The sequence below is a fragment of the Corylus avellana genome, chromosome 2, assembly GCF_965113065.1.
Source record: "Corylus avellana chromosome 2, dhCorAvel1.hap1.2, whole genome shotgun sequence".
NCBI lineage: Eukaryota > Viridiplantae > Streptophyta > Magnoliopsida > Fagales > Betulaceae > Corylus > Corylus avellana.
In genome coordinates this window covers 5,168,193-5,186,093 of record NC_142491.1, presented here as the reverse complement: position 1 = coordinate 5,186,093, position 17,901 = coordinate 5,168,193, and the positions used below count along the sequence as shown (strand labels likewise).

The following is a 17,901-nucleotide window of genomic DNA, read 5'->3' as shown; positions in this document are numbered from 1 at the left end:
AAAACGTGTATGGATAAACATGTGGGTTGCAATGCTTATCTTCATCATGAAAAGACTTTGTATTCATGATGGTTTCGTTTTCCCAGTAGCAATTGGATTAAAATTGTTCTCCTATTTTTCGTGATTAGCCACTAGAAAAGGACATGCAATCCTTGGTTAAGTGGGAATCCGGAAAATCCAAATTGGTGAGAACACTTTGTGACTTTTCTTTACTGGGTATTTGAGATGGACAGTTGAGTGAGGTGTACAAGGGGTTAAGGGCTTGGGTTTGGGATATTAAACTTGAGCGGTTCAGGCTTGTACTATTATACTCAATATTTCTCAATAGTAAAGAAGGAGACCGGATCACGCCCCGTGGACGTAGGCATATTGTCGAACCATGTAAACTCTTTGTGTATGTGTGTGATTGATGTGTGTTCTCGTGCGTTTTCTTTTCAAACTTGTCTTTCGCATAAAGGGTTAGTGGGAAATTGGTAAACAATTAATTATCAATTTTCCCAACAATTGGTATCAGAGCTTGGTTGCGGATTTCTACTCGTTAAGAAGAAATGCAGTCCTTGAAGTTTGGGATTGAAAGGTTCGACGGAAGAATGAACTTTGGCTTGTGGCAAATACAAGTCAAGGACATCCAATCTGGGCTACACAAAACATTGAGAGGAGCAGGCTCGGCAGATTGCTCCAAAAACGCTAATAGTGTTTCTCTCACTGCAGTGAGAGATGATTATGATGATGTTCTTTGATAATGGCATGTACATCCTCTGGCATGACCGCTAAAAATGTCAGGATAATGGATGTGTTCTATTAGCGGGTCCACATTTGCATACGAGACATTGGTTTGATTTTTTGATGTTGGGTATGTGGTGGAAAAGGGTGTCGATGGCTGATGAACTTCCGGGGGAACCAAACATGGAAGTTGCACCATATTTTTCAGCAGGATTTTTTCGACATGTGCCGAAAATGAAAATTCTTGGAATGGTTTAATTCTAAGTGCATGTGCTCTTTATGGTGGAGCATGATAATTCTTGTGGAATTATTACTGTTGGTGTAGACAGTGTTTTGCAAGACATCCCAGGACGTGGGGATGGGCATCGGTCAAGATGCGGACCTGAGGTCTCAGGTGGAGGTTGCCAAATTTTCGCCAAGGTGGAGATTGTTGATAATGGCTCAAATTGTCAACAAGTGTGAAGATAATTGCTGAAAAATATCAATATTCAAGTTGGTGGGCTCAAGTCATATTTATCTATAAGAGGATAAGGTTAGTTTTAAAAGGAGTCCAAGAACAACTGGAATTTGATTTTTTGGAGAAAACGTGTGTGGATAAACATGTGGGTTGCAATGCTTATCTTCATCATGAAAAGACTTTGTATTCATGATGGTTTCGTTTTCCCAGTAGCAATTGGATTAAAATTGTTCTCCTATTTTTCGTGATTAGCCACTATAAAAGGACATGCAATCCTTGGTTAAGTGGGGATCCGGAAAATCCAAATTGGTGAGAACACTTTGTGACTTTTCTTTACTGGGTATTTGAGATGGACAGTTGAGTGAGGTGTACAAGGGGTTAAGGGCTTGGGTTTGGGATATTAAACTTGAGCGGTTCAGGCTTGTACTATTATACTCAATATTTCTCAATAGTAAAGAAGGAGACCGGATCACGCCCCGTGGACGTAGGCATATTGCCGAACCACGTAAACTCTTTGTGTATGTGTGTGATTGATGTGTATTCTCGTGTGTTTTCTTTTCAAACTTGTCTTTCGCATAAAGGGTTAGTGGGAAATTGATAACCAATTAATTATCAATTTTCCCAACAAGAATTAATTATGAGCTTTGCTGAACGGTGAAGAGGTGTCGGGTCTCTTTCAGCCTATATATTACAAATACAATTTTAACATCAGAATATGTCAGAAAAGCATATGTGATATGACAGCATGATATAGATTTTTAAAAAACATGAACTACTCACCTGTCCAGCATGAATGAGACCCATCATTGCCCATGCAGTATGTACCAAATTTGATTGGTTTCCGTCAAGAGGTACATATTCCTATTATATAATCAAGCACAAAGAATTTTTAATTTTATTATCTACCATCTGCAAAATCTTATAAAGACAACAAGAAATACTTTTCTTTGACAAATTGATCCAAAAACTTCATTCATCGAAATTCTTCCTATAATAACAATTAAGATAATAAAAGCTAGGTTCATGCTATTAAAGGTTCTTAAATTGTTATCAACGATGTTTAATTACTAATTATCCCAGAGAAGAGATAAATTTAATCACTTAATTGTTACTTTAATAGTTGAGAGTAAAAGATAATAAAAAATATTAATGATGTTTGGAAATAAAGATGAAAAATAAATAAAAAATTAAGAAGCTTTTAGCATCATGCATGCATGTTAAAACTAAAGTTGACAACTTTTGATATGAACTGCAAATTCGACACAAACTTAACACAAAGTTAAGAAAATTGGGGTTGATGAGTCTAATTAACCTATTTAATTAAATGAGCTAGGTTAGAGTTAAGCTATATAGTTTTATACTCATGCCTCGACACGATTATAACCCAACACTCAACATTTGAGATTAACAATTTTTGACACGACTCATGAACCTGACATAAATTCAATATGAAATTAGCGGGTTAGAGTGGAGGGGTTTGATTCGTTTAATTAAATAGGTTGAGCTAAGATTAACCTATATAGTCTTTTGCTCATGTCTCGACAGGACCTGAACCTGGCATGCGAATACGAGCTGTTACTCTTAGTAAAAACATTACCTTGTTTGGGCATGAAAGATAGCTCTCTCCCCAACCACCATTATCTCTTTGTGCTTTAAGTAGAAAATCAACAGCTCTGCGCATAGCTGGACAATTGTTGTAACTCTGGCCAACTGCAGCCAATCCTCTAAGTGCAAACCATGTAGCGTATGTGAAGCAAACTCCCCAATTTCCATACCTGTGGAAATGCTTCATCATGTAATAGATTTCTTTGGGAAATCCATATAAAAACAGACAAATCTCAAAAAAATATCTAATAAACCCGTGCAGGAACATACCATGAACCATCAGCCGTTTGTACGTCTTGAAGGAATTGAACAGCATTTTCTATGGAATCTTCGATCTCTTTCTTCCGGTGCCCAGGGTATAACTTCTTAAACAAAACTAAAGCTTCGATTGCTGATGCGGTGCACTCAACGTACTCATGGTCAACGATAACATCCGAGACAAATTCTATGGGATTAAGCAGCTGATGGGAAAAAGAAAAAAAAAAAAAAAAAATTCCATAAATATACAAAAAAGGTGAATTTATAAATTTTAAATAATTATGAAGCATATTTCAAGGCTACTTCAATATGTTAAGGTACTTACTTCCAACCATTTTTGGGCTCGAACTGGTTCCCAGACAGATATACCACCATTTTTACTCTGCATTAAACCATACAACAGAGCTTATCGATATGAACATAGTGAAATACTTAAGAAATAAACACTGCACTAGATAAATGAAACTTCAAGAAAGTTTCCAAATGCAGCCTGGGTTTCCTATTCATGCCGATAGTTTCCAAATATTTGTACTTCAAAATACAATGCTAGTTGTTAGAATATTGAATAAATTATTAAAATCAATCATTTCCTATTAATTTAAACTGCTGGGACACCCTTGGCTCAGAGTTCAAACCATGTCTCCTCATTCACCTTTCATTTCGATTAAATATTCTACGTGTTGAGTCTTATTTATTCACTTATTAAGGTGAAGTTTGAACCTAGCACGAGAAATGGTGTTAGAATATTAAGTAAATAATAGTCTACGTATTGAGCCTTACTTATAAATAAGGGGTACTAGTTTGAATTCGCATGTAAGCGAGAGTGTTATCAACCATTTTTCATTAGCTTTAAGCTTTTGGGTTGACTGATAATTTTACAATAGTGAAAGTTAATCCTCACCTGTAGAGAAAGTATAACATTTATAGAATCATAAAATCACTCGGGATCCATTTTCTCACCAACAATTTTTGGTGGCTTCATGGAGAAAAGCATGCAACACTGAAATAAAAGCGAATTTGATGAGTAACATATTAACTATGGAGAAGGTGCAAAATTTTACCCCATTGATGCATTTAAAAAATGTTAATTACCACCAAACTCTCAGCAGTACAATCAGACACTTGCCATCCATGATCTTGATCAGAGAAAGTCCATGATCCCTTAGAAATGTGACGATACATGCTTTTAAAGTCTCCAGAAGGGTTGTCCTTGACCTTTACAATTTATAAGGGAAAAATGGAATAACTAGTCTGAATGAATATTGAATAGTTTTTATTTTTTAAGCAAAAAGGTAGATTTGATGATTATGGTGAAGAGATGCTTTTAGACTTGAAAATCAAACCTGAGATTTCTTGATGAAGTCATGCCCTCTCGCAAGTGTAGGTCCAATTTCATCAGCGAGATTACTAGCAAGTAAAGCTTGAATTGCAAAACCAGTATCCCACACTTGACTCCCAAAACTCTGCATAAAAATGGCATATATCAAAGTCAGGGATCCCTTATTTTTTCTTGCAAAGACTTCGGACTTGTAGATCACTTGAAGCTAGAAAGCAAGAGCTTGGGGTTTATCCTAGAGTTTGAATTGTTATATTTACAAAACTAACCCTAGAAAGAAATTTAGTCTAGGGAATCTCTTCATTCATAATTCAATACGAAGTGTAATGCAAATGTTAAACATATAGTCAAAAGATTAATTCGTGAATTGTTTTTGCAAAATATGCGTACTCATGACCTGCAACTTGATTCCATCTTCAGCAACCCATATGTAATCTGGGATCCTAGCAATGTGCTTCTTGAAGTAATCCCCATTTGGATCTTCAACCCAACAAGCAAGCATACATAGGACCTGTTCAATACAAATGGCTTTAGGAATACTGTAATATAGCCCAAATCGATGCTCTACATTGCTTACCTTGATTATATGATCATAAAATTTACCTTTTCCACGCATCCAATAGTGATGTATCGACTGTTCTCATCTTCATAATGAATGTGCTTCATTGTTACTTGAAGAGCCTTCTCTCTTACCAACTTGTTAAAGGGCCAACGAGTGAGAAGAGGCCCAGTGAATATGTATAGACTATCCCAGACCAGATCTTGTATCAAAGGATGGGAATAGTATAGATCCTCCTGTAACAATTAATATATAGTTTTGCACAATATATGCATTGGAAAAATATTGAAAAGCATATATGTAGCAATGAGCAATTATCAACAATGCAGAGAAGATTAAGGTACACTCACCTTTGCGCACAGATGACGCACTCTCTTCCAATTAACTTCATTGTAAGGTTGAGTGTAAAGTTCCTCCCTCAATTGAAGAATGAGAGATGTGATTGGGCCTACAAATCTTTTCCCATAAAGGTATGACATGGGCAGGTACACCATGCGGCAGTAGCACCACATTTTTGCTGCATTTTGGGGGAATAGGCAATTGTATAACAGAAGTGCTAACCATTTTTGAGTTAAACACTATACTTAGTTTTCAACATTAAAATAAATAATTTCAAAAAAAAATTCCATTATGCAATAAGGATCTAAAGTACACTGACATTTTTAGGAAATACAATGAAGTAGTAAGCAAATATGTACAAACCTGGATGAATGGGAAGAAATGAAGGAAGGATCCAAAATTCCGGAGGCATTGGGTTGGTTCCAATCCACTCGAACACACCAAGTATCTACAACAAAAGGAAAAATATGCATACTGCATAGTGAATATTTGAACCTATATATATATATATGACTAGATTTATGACACATGGTCATACTGAAAGCCAGGTCTTTCCCCATAATGGTATGTGTGTTACACCACCATGATCAAGGATCCATTTTCGCGCTCTTGCACAAGCATTTTCTTGACCACCATCGGGTCCTTCCCCGAGCATACGCATACAAATGTAGCTAAGAGCCGTGCAAAACATGATGCTGTGGCCCTCTATGTGTAATCCCCACCCACCATCTTCATTCTACATTATGCAAAATTTACAACATATTTGTTAAACATGATGGTTTAAACACACACACTCACACAAAGGAAAGGAAGCAAGTAATTCAGCAAAAAGTCTAATCTTGTTTGCATAATTAACATGTAAATCTTCCAAGAATATGCACCTGATGATAGTATATGTATCGGAGGATTTCCTTTTGATACTCAGCAGGGAACACAATATTAAGATGTCCTGTAATGTACAAACACATTACCTGTATTTTTTTCCCGTTAAAAAGAATACAATTAGCAATTGCATTAATATGAAAACCAAAACAAGTCAAAGGTAGGTAGGTTGTCTTTGATCCAATGGTACTGTTCATAGCCTGGTCAATCTAAGAAGATGTTTTTGTGTGAAATATCATTAGAAAAAATTGTTATGTTGTTGATGATTTCTCTCGGTATCACAAAAAGTTCCTTGATGTATACTTTTACGTGAATATCCCAAAAAAATATATGTTTGATTATGTGATGATCACAATATTGATTATACTTTTTAAAGAAAAAATGATAATAATTATGAGTCTCACCAAGGGGGGAAGGAAAAATAATGGGCCAGCATTTTCAGCAGGCCAATGGCCATCACTAGCCTGTAAGGCCGAAAAGAAATGGACGGCCCTTCTCAGTGCAGCTGTGGCCTTTTCATTTGTGATTTCCTCTCCATCCTCGACCTTTACCGGGGGAATTGTTTGTTTGAAGTTTTTCTCCTTAAGAAACTGCAATCATTTTGACAAAGAAATGATCATATTATAGTAAATAATTTCATAATTATTAGATATATCAGGATATTATGAGTTGTAAAGCTGCTAGATTACTCTATATTTAGAAGTGGGAGAGCAATGTCATCACCTACTAATACCAAATAATTTCATTTCCAAAATCAATAGGATTAGCGGCAGAGAAATACATTCCCTTAAGCTTGTGGAGCATGGGTCATTTGTGTCTTCTCTCTCCTTGGCTCTGCAGGTGACCATATTTGTAGGCACAGGCTTTTGCTATTATATATAAGGGGAACTTCACAAAATCTCTTAAAACATTCACGCATTTTGAAATTATTTTTCAAAGTTTAATAACTCATAATTATAATATCGAATTTTCAAATTTTTACAATGTACCCTCATATGTTAGAATTTTTCATTAAATCTTGTCAAAATTTTCAAATATGTTTTTTATTATAAAAAAATAAAAAATTGCAAAAATTTAAGTATTGGTTATAAGGATTTAACGGAATTTAGAAAAATATCTATGCAAAAATACGTACGCCTCAAACATACATGAAGCGCTTTCCAACTCTTCATATTATAATATTGCGGATGCGAATATGGATATCTAAAAAGAATATATGCATTTTGCGGATGCCCGCATTTGCATATATACCACTACTTAACATGACCTGAATCAGACACTATACATATGGTTAGTACTAATTATTGACACGACCCATGAATTTACATGAATTCAACACAAAATTAATAGATTGAGTTTGAGCGATCTAACTGATTTAATTAAATGTATCGAATTAGAATAAAAATATATAGTTTTATATGCATCGATACGACTCAAACTTACTCAAACTTTATATGCGAACATAGTGGACGCTGGCTTGCCATGCATATCTGACCAGCTCATTCTTCGTTCTACTTGACATGAATCATTATTCAATTTTATGGATAGTATTGAATACTGTTTTCAAGATGGGAATACCTGCATTCGCCATAGGAGATCACTGCTAGGTTTCGTGAAACCGGTTGTTGTAGAAATTTTGCCGAGCCTCTTCAACCTCAGCCCTCTCTTGTGGGGTACCAGCCTGAGGGTCAAACTCCCATATCTGCCTTCCAACAAAGTTGTTTGTGCTGAAGATATAAGGGTCTTTTCCACCCTCTGCTATCTTAAGCCTCCACATATTCTTCCTTATCGGTTTCTTTCAATCACTTTTCTCTTCTCTTCTTCTCCGTTTCATGCAGCCATTATATATAGTCGCTAGTGGTAACTATATATATAAATGGTGCGTCGGGGGGAGAGAGAGAGGTTGCGAGGCAACGTGGGGTAGGGGTGAAATTTAAAACCGCTTAACCGCAACCGCTAACCGTTAACCGTTATAACCGTTAATCGCTAACCGCCTAACCGCCTAACCGCTTTGAAAGCGGTTAGTAAAAACCGCTAACCGCCTAGGCGGTTGCGGTTAGCGGTTAGTGGGTTTTGGAAATCCGCTAACCGCTAACCGCTTTTTTTTAAATATAATATATATTTATATATTATATATATATAATAACAATAAGTTGTGAGTTTATGAACTTTTTTTGGTTGATTGAAATGAGCCTCAAGCTTCAAGTTTAACCATATATGTTGATTTTTTTGGTTGCTTGTGAGTTTATGAATTTGTTTGTGTTTTATTTTATTTCTATGTGTGAGTTTATGAACTTGCTTGTGAGTTTATGTATAAGACTACAAGTGAAGTGATGATTTTGTTGTAATTTTATTTGTATATTATATGATGTGTAGATTTGTAGAAGGTGGCCAACAAGATTTTGGTATATAGCAATTTTTAATGCTAAAATGGCCATGGAAAGGGAAAAAAAAAATGTTTAAAATGAGAAAAAAAATGTTTAAAGTGAGCCTAAAACCGGCCTAAAACCCGGTCCAAAATCGGTCCAAAGAAAAAAGCCCAAAAAAAGCAGTTAGAAAAAAAGCGGTTATTCCAAAGCGGTTAACCGCTAACCGGGCGGTTAACCGCCTAGGCGGTTAACCACTACCCGGTTAGTGGAGGCGGTTAGTAAAATTTACTAACCGCCTAGGCGGTTGCGGTTAGCGGTTTTAGCCACTAACCGCTAACCGCAACCGCTATTTCACCCCTAACGTGGGGGATAGAGGCATGGGGTGCATTGGGGTGGGGAAAGAATTAAATGAGGTGGCACTAGGGTAGTTGGTGGAAAAATTAAACGGGGAAAAAATTTGCAGCATTGTGCTGCCGTTTGTGCAGCGGAAACGGCATAATATTTTTTTTAGTAGCTTCGTTTTATATCTTTGAATTATTATGAGATTTGATAAATTTTTTTAAAATTTTAAAATTTCTCAATTTGAACCCTTAAACTTCCAATTGCAGTTAATTTGAACTTTTCCGTCAGATTTAGCCGTTAAACCTTTTTTTTAAAAAAAAATAAAATAAAATTTTAATTTGGAATTAAGGGTAAATTTGAAATTTTTTTAAAAATTCAAAGGTATAAAAGTCATTGTCTCACTTTTAACGTTTAAAATCTGACGAAAATATTCAAATTAACTGCAATTAAAAGTTCAAGGGTTCAAATCTATAGCTCATGAACTTCTCCTCTAACCATATATAAAGATAAGGAAATAATTGGATGGTATGTTGAATTCTAGCCAAACATTAATCTCTTTCTTCTACTAATTTATTTCCTAATTCTCCAAGACAAATTCTAGTTTAAGCATCGTGAAGTTATAATCTAAGCATCGTGACCCCGCTGGACCCAACTAGATACTTGGAGCTTAACTTTCAATGTCTTTAGAGCACTCCTTGCAGTTTCACCAAAACCATTTTTTAGTTATTTTGGTGAGGCAATTTAACCAAAATGGTATAAATGTCAATTTTTCAGTCTCACTACTTTATCAAAAAAAAAAAAAAAAGGTAGTGAGATGAACAATACTCACCAAATTTAAAAATTACTATTCACTCTCTTATTGATTAAACAACTCTTTCTTCTTTTTTGCTTTTAGTTTCTCTCCGTTTTTTCTAACAATAAACAAATCTTTAAAAAATAATATTTAAATATAATAGTAAAAGTGGATCATACTTGTGTGCTCTAAAAATGTGAGTTGTTACCTTTAGTTATTTTGGTGAGTAAAATTTGATGAGGCTGCTAAGAATACTCTAAATAGGTACTCTTGGTCGAAGATTTGACCTAATTATTCCATATGGAGAGAGGAAAAGAAAGCGAGAAATTAATTAAGACAAAGAGAGAAGGAAGAGTTATGTAGCAAATCATGGACAAAATCAAAAGTATATGGTTTACTATAAGAAAGCGATAGTTTATTAATTTAAAGTCGGAAGAAGAAGCTGAGAAGCGGGATCTACACTACACGTACGCTAGCAGCAACTGCCAAATGTTCCTTGCAAGAGGACTCCACCAAGACACGTACATGCATGGCTAAAGTGATGTGGCTGAAGAGGTTGCTTAGGACAAGAATTAATAAATAGCTGCAGGAAGCCTGGCTGGAAGCACAATGAAAACGTATGTTGAATGGGCACATGATGACCTGGCGCTGTCTCTTTGTGGGTATCTTTTCCTTAGACATTGTAATTAATATGGATTGATGTGAATATATATATATATATATATATATATATATATATATATATATATAGCTTTGCCAAACAAAGCCAATATTTCTAAGCATTGAAGCTAGTCTTTGGAGTTAAGAGTTTAATTTATCTCCATTTGTTTATCGTCCCTTAAACCTTTTGTTTGTTAAAGAGGTTAAATATTTCTGTATGCTGCATAATGTAACATACAATTCCTCATGAAGACTCCAGTAATTTCCGGCATGAAAGAGTGATGAATGGTTAGAAAGCTTTGGAATAATATACCTGAAATTTGAAGCTTAGTTAAAGAGAGGTACCTGTTGAGGAAAATCGCCATCTTCCAGTTGAGAATTAATTATGAGCTTTGCTGAACGGTGAAGAGGTGTTGGGTCTCTTTCAGCCTATTACAAATACAATTTTAACGTCAGAATATATCAGAAAAGCATATGACAGCATGATATAGATTTTTAAAACATGAACTACTCACCTGTCCAGCATGGATGAGACCCATCATTGCCCATGCAGTATGTACCAAATTTGATTGGTTTCCGTCAAGAGGTACATATTCCTATTATATAATCAAGCACAAAGAACTTTTAATTTTATTATCTACCATCAGCAAAATCTTATAAAGACAACAAGAAATACTTTTCTTTGACAAATTGATCCAAAAACTTCATTCATCGAAATTCTTCCTATAATAATTAACAATTATGATAATAAGAATTAAGATAATGAAAGCTAGGTTCATGCTATTAAAGGTTCTTAAATTGTTATCAACGATGTTTATATTAACTTACTAGTTATTCCAACTCAGAAGAGATAAATTTAATCAATTAATTATTACTTTAACAGTTGAGAGTAAAAGATAATAAAAAATATTAATGATGTTTGGAAATAAAGATGAAAAAAAAAAATTAAGAGGTTTTTTATTAGGACGATGCATGTTAAAACTAAAGCTGACAATTTTTGACAAGAACTGTAAATTCGACACAAACTTAATAAAAAGTTAAGAAAATAAGGGTTGATGAGTCTAATTAACCTGTCTAATTAAATGGGCCAGGTTAGGGTTGACCTATATAATTTTATGCTTATATCTCGATTGACACCACTATAATCCAACACTCAACATTGGAGGTTAACAATTTTTGACACGACTCATAAACCCGACACAAATTCAATCTGAAATTAGCGGGTTAGGATTAAAGGGTTTGATTCGTTTAATTAAATGAGTTGAGTTAAGATTGAACTATATAGTCTTATACACATGTCTTGACACGATCTGAACTTGGCATGCGAATACGAATTTTCACCCTTAGTAAAAACATTACCTTGTTTGGGCATGAAAGATAGCTCTCTCCCCAACCACCATTATCTCTTTGTGCTTAAAGTAGAAAATCAACAGCTCTGCGCATAGCTGGACAATTGTTGTAAGTCTGGCCAACTGCAGCCAATCCTCTAAGTGCAAACCATGTAGCGTATGTGAAGCAAACTCCCCAATTTCCATACCTGTGGAAATGCTTCATCATGTAATAGATTTATTTGGCAAATCCATATAAAAACAGACAAATCTCAAAACAATATCTAATAAACCAGTGGAGGAACATATATATACCACGAACCATCAGCGGTTTGTACGTCTTGAAGGAATCGAACAGCATTTTCTATGAAATCTTGGATCTCTTTCTTCCGGTGCCCAGGGTATAACTTCTTAAACAAAACTAAAGCTTCGATTGCTGATGCGGTGCACTCAACGTACTCATGGTCAACGACAACATCCGAAACAAATTCTACGGGATTAAGCAGCTGATGGGAAAAAAAAAATTCCATTAATATACAAAAAAGGTGAATTTATAAATTTTAAATAATTATGAAGCATATTTCAAGGCTACTTCAATATGTTAAGGTACTTACTTCCAACCATTTTTGGGCTCGAGCTGGTTCCCAGAGAGATATACCACCATTTTTACTCAGCATTAAACCATACAATTAATAGAGCTTATCGATATGAACACAGTGAAATACTTCAAGAAAGTTTCCAAATGCAGCCTTGGTTTCCTATTCATGCCGATAGTTTCCAAATATTTGTACTTCAAAACACAATAGTTGTTAGAATATTGAATAAATTATTAAAATCAATCATGTCCTATTAATTTAAACTGTTGGGACAACTAGGGATTTAAAGTGGTATCTTGGCTTAGAGTTCGAACCGAATGCCTCCTTCTCATTCACCTTCCATTTCAATTAAATATTTTATATATTGAATCTTATTTATTCACTTATTAAGGTGAAGTTTGAACCTAACATGAGGAATAGTGTTAGAATATTGAGTAAATAATAGTCTACGTATTGAGCCTTATAAATAAGGGGTACTAGTTTGAATTTGCATCTAAGTGAGAGTGTTATCAACAATTTTTTATTAGTTTAAGCTTTGGGGTTGACTAATAATTTTACAATAGTAAAAGTTAATCCTTACCTGTAGAGAAAGTATGACATTTATAGAATCATAAAATCGCTCGGGAACCATTTTCTCACCAACAATGTTTGGTGGCTTCATGGAGAAAAGCATGCAACACTGAAATAAAAGTGAATTTGATGAATAACATATTAACTACGGAGAAGGTGAAAAATTTTAATCCATTGATGCATTTAAAAAATGTTAATTACCACCAAACTCTCTGCAGTGCAATCAGACATTTGCCATCTATGATCTTGATCAGAGAAAGTCCATGATCCCTTAGAAATGTGACTACACATGCTTTTAAAATCTCCATAAGGGTTGTCCTTGACCTTTACAATTTATAAGGGAAAAATAGAATAACTAGTCTGAATGAATATTGAATAGTTTTTATTTTTTAAGCAAAAAGCTAGATTTGATGATTATGGTGAAGAGCTAGATGCTTTTAGAATTGAAAATCAAACCTGAGATTTCTTGATGAAGTCATGCCCTCTCGCAAGTGTAGGTCCAATTTCATCAGTGAGGTTACTAGCAAGTAAAGCTTGAATTGCAAAACCGGTATCCCACACTTGACTCCCAAAACTCTGCATAAAAATGGCATATATCAAAGTTAGAGATCCCTTATTTTTTTTTTGGAAAGACTTCGGACTTGTAGATCAATTGAAGCTAGAAAGCAAGAGCTTGGGGTTTATCCTAGAGTTTGAATAGTTATATTTACAAAACTAACCCTAGAAAGAAATTTAGTCTAGGGAATCTCTTCATTCATAATTCAATATGAAGTGTAATTCAAATGTTAAACATATAGTCAAAAGATTAATTCTGCAATTGTTTTTGCAAAATATGCGTACTCATGACCTGCAACTTGATTCCATCTTCAGCAACCCATATGTAATCTGGGATCCTAGCAATGTGCTTCTTGAAGTAATCCCCATTTGGATCTTCAACCCAACAAGCAAGCATACATAGGACCTGTTCAATACAAATGGCTTTAGGAATACTGTAATATAGCCCAAATCGATGCTCTACATTGCTTACCATGATTATATATGATCATAAAATGTACCTTTTCCACGCATCCAATAGTGATGTATTGACTGTTCTCATCTTCATAATGAATGTGCTTCATTGTTACTTGAAGTGCCTTCTCTCTTTCCAACGAGTGAGAAGAGGCTCAGTGAATATGTATAGACTATCCCAGACCAGATCTTGTATCAAAGGATGGGAATAGTATAGATCCTCCTGTAACAATATATAGTTAATTTTGCACAATCAATGCATTGGAAAAATATTGAAAAGCATATATGTAGCAATGAGCACTTATCAGCAATATTGCAGAGAAGATTAAGGTAAACTCACATTTGCGCACTGATGACGCATTTTCTTTCAATTAATTTCATTGTAAGGTTGAGTGTAGAGTTCGTCCCTCAATTGAAGAATGAGAGGTGTGATTGGGCCCACAAACCTTTTCCCATAAAGGTATGACATGGGCAGGTACACCATGCGGCAGTAGCACCACATTTTTGCTGCATTTTGGGGGAATAGGCAATTGTATAACAGAAGTGCTAACCATTTTTGAGTTAAACACTATACTTAGTTTTCAACATTAAAATAAATAATTTAAAAAAAAAAACATTCCATTATGCAGTAAGGATCTAAAGTACACCGACATTTTTTGGAAATACAATGAAGTAGCTAGTAAGCAAATATGTACAAACCTGGATGAATGGGAAGAAATGAAGGAAGGATCCAAAATTCCGGAGGCATTGGGTTGGTTCCAATCCACTCGAACACACCAAGTATCTACAACAAAAGGAAAAAATATGCATACTGCATGGTGAATATTTGAACCTATCTATATATATATATATATATATATATATATATATATGACTAGATTTATGAAACATGGTCATACTGAAAGCCAGGTCTTTCCCCAAGAAGGTATGTGTGTTACACCACCATGATCAATGATCCATTTTCGCGCTCTTGCACAAGCATTTTCTTGACCACCATCGGGTCCTTCTCCGAGTATACGCATACAAATGTAGCTAAGAGCCGTGCAAAACATGATGCTATGACCCTCTATGTGTAATCCCCACCCACCATCTTCATTCTATATTATGCAAAATTTACAAGATATTTGTTAAACATGATAGTTTAAACACACACACTCACACAAAGGAAAGGAAGCAAGTAATTGAGCAAAAAGTCTATTCCTGTTTGCATAATTGACATGTAAAGCTTTCAAGAATATGCACCTGATGATAGTATATGTATCGGAGGATTTCCTTTTGATACTCAGCGGGGAACACAAGATTAAGATGTCCTGTAATGTACAAACATATTACCTGCAATTTTTTTCCCGTTAAAAAGAATACAATTAGCAATTGCATTAAGATGAAAACCAAAACAAGTCAAAGGTAGGTAGGTTGTCTTTGATCCAATGGTACTGTTCATTTTGTGTTAAATATCATTAGAAAAAATTGTTATATTGTTGATGATTTCTCTCGGTATCACAAAAAGCTCCCTGATGTGATGATCATAATATTGATTATACTTTTTAAAGAAAAAATTATAATAATTATGAGTCTCACCAAGGGGCCGGGGAAGGAAAAATAATGGGCCAGCATTTTCAGCAGGCCAATGGCCATCACTAGCCTGTAAGGCTGAAAAGAAATGGACGGCCCTTCTCAGTGCAGCTGTGGCCTTTTCATTTGTGATTTCCTCTCCATCCTCGACCTTTACCGGGGGAATTGTTTGTTTGAAGTTTTTCTCCTTAAGAAACTGCAATCATTTTGACAAAGAAATTGTCATATTGGAGTAAATAATTTCCGCCTTATTAGATATATCATGATATATATTATGAATTTTAAAGCTGCTACATTACTCTATAGTCAGAAGTGGGAGAACAATGTCATCACCTACTAGGCTACTAATACCAAATAATTTCATTTCCTCAATCAACAGGATTAGCGGCAGCGAAATACATTCCCTTAAACCCGTGGAGCATGGGTCATTTGTGCCCTCTCTCTCCTTGCTCCGCGGGTGACTATATTTGTAGGCACAGGCTTTTGCTATTATATATAAGGGAATTTCATAAAACCCCTTTAAACATTCACACGTTTTGAAATTATTTTCTCAAAGTTTAATTACTCCTAATTATAGTATCGAACTTTCCATAATGTACCTCCTATATGTTAGGATTTTTTATTAAATCTTGTCAAAATTTTCAAAATGCCTATATTTTTTATTATAAAAAATAAAATAAAATAAATAAATAATAATAATAATAATAAAAAATTGCAAAGATCGAAGCATTGGTTATAAGGATTTAATAGAATTTAGAAAAATATCTATACAAAAATACGTACACCTCAAATATATATACTTGAAGTGCTTTCCAACTTTTCATATTACAATATTGCGGATGTGAATATGGATATCTAAAAGGAATATATGCATTTTGCGGATGCAACTGTAGATGTTACAAATAACCGCATTCACATGTATACCATTGCTTGACATGACTTGAATCTGACACTATAGTCTATACATATGGCTAGTACTAATTATTGACACGACCCATGAACTTACACGAACTCAATACAAAATTAATAGGTTGAGTTTGAAAAATTCCAACTGATTTAATTAAATGGATTGAATTAGAATAAAAAAATATAATTTTATATGCATCAACACAACTCGAACTTTCTATGCGAACATAGTGGCCACTGGCTTGCCATGCATATCTGACCAGCTCATTCTTTGTTCTACTTGACATGAATCATTATTCAATTTTATGGATAGTATTGGATATTGTTTTCAAGATGGGAATACCTGCATTCGCCATAGGAGATCACAGTTAGGTTTCACGTGAAACCGGTTGTTGTAGAAATTTTGCCGAGCCTCTTCAACCTCAGCCCTCTCTTGTGGGGTACCAGCCTGAGGGTCAAACTCCCTTATCTGCCTTCCAACAAAGTTGTTTGTGCTGAAGATACAAGGGTCTTTTCCACCCTCTGCTATCTTAAGCCTCCACATATTCTTCCTTATCGGTTTCTTTCAATCACTTCTCTCTTCTCTTCTTCTCCGTTTCATGCAGCCATATATAATATATAGTCGCTAGTGGTAACTATATATATATATATATATATATATATATATATGGTGCGTCGATCTGGGGGAGAGAGAGAGGTTGCGTGGCAGCGTGGGGGAGAGAGGCATGGGGTGCATTGGGGTGGGGAAAGAATTACATGAGGTGGCAGTAGGGTAGTTGGTGGAAAAATTAAACGGGGAAAAATTTTGCGGCATTGTGCTCCCGTTTGTGCAGCGGAAACGGCATATTATTATTTTTTTTAGTAACTTTATTTTAAATAATTATTATGAGATTTGACAATTACTTTCTAAACTTTAAAACCTCTCAATTTGAATCCTTAAACTTTCAATTGTAATTAATTTAAACTCTTCCATCAAATTTAGCTGTTAAACTTTTTTTTTTTTTAATTTGGAATTAAGGGTAAATTTAGAATTTTTTTTTAAAAATTCAGGGGTATAAAAGTCATTGTCTCGCTTTTAACGTTTAAAATCTGACGAAAATGTTTAAATTAACTGCAGTTGAAAGTTCAGGGGTTTAACTCTATAGCCCATGAACTTCTTCTCTAACCATATATAAAGATAAGGAAATAATTGGATGGTATGTTGAATTCTAGCCAAACATTAATCTCTTTCTTCTACTAATTTCTTTCCTAATTCTCCGAGACAAATTCTAGTTTAAGCATCTTGATTAATATGGTACATATTAATTAGTAAAAAAAAAAAGGAATAATAATGATTCATAATTCCCAATGAAAATATTTAATTAGAGGACCACATGCATAAGAAGGATTGCCATCAACTTACGAAGAAGAAAATTTATAATTTTAAAAAAAGAGTCCATGTTTTACTGATCGAATTAAGTTACAGTCTATAATCATTAAAAACTCAGAGTCAACAATGCGCCCTACGCAAACGTAGGCTGCACCACTGACCATGCCAACACATTGTTTTATTTTATTTTATTTTATTTTGTTTTTTTTATTAATCAAATAATGAAGGA

The 17,901-nt window shown here is 34.6% G+C and overlaps 2 pseudogenes across 1 annotated transcript; both read right to left on the bottom strand.

Moving 5' to 3' along the window:
• Nucleotides 1-1,792: 1,792 nt before the first annotated feature.
• On the bottom strand, nucleotides 1,793-7,947 carry LOC132176919 (beta-amyrin synthase-like; annotated as a pseudogene). Its single transcript, XR_015911580.1, has 16 exons — nucleotides 7,738-7,947; nucleotides 6,564-6,749; nucleotides 6,159-6,248; nucleotides 5,816-6,013; nucleotides 5,641-5,725; nucleotides 5,289-5,455; nucleotides 4,983-5,174; nucleotides 4,777-4,890; nucleotides 4,387-4,506; nucleotides 4,136-4,258; nucleotides 3,945-4,043; nucleotides 3,369-3,425; nucleotides 3,056-3,246; nucleotides 2,778-2,955; nucleotides 1,961-2,041; nucleotides 1,793-1,861 (listed from the first exon to the last, which is right to left on the bottom strand). The product of XR_015911580.1 is annotated as a beta-amyrin synthase-like (transcript).
• Nucleotides 7,948-10,517: 2,570 nt separating this feature from the next.
• Nucleotides 10,518-16,853, bottom strand: LOC132178123 (beta-amyrin synthase-like; annotated as a pseudogene).
• Nucleotides 16,854-17,901: the final 1,048 nt, after the last annotated feature.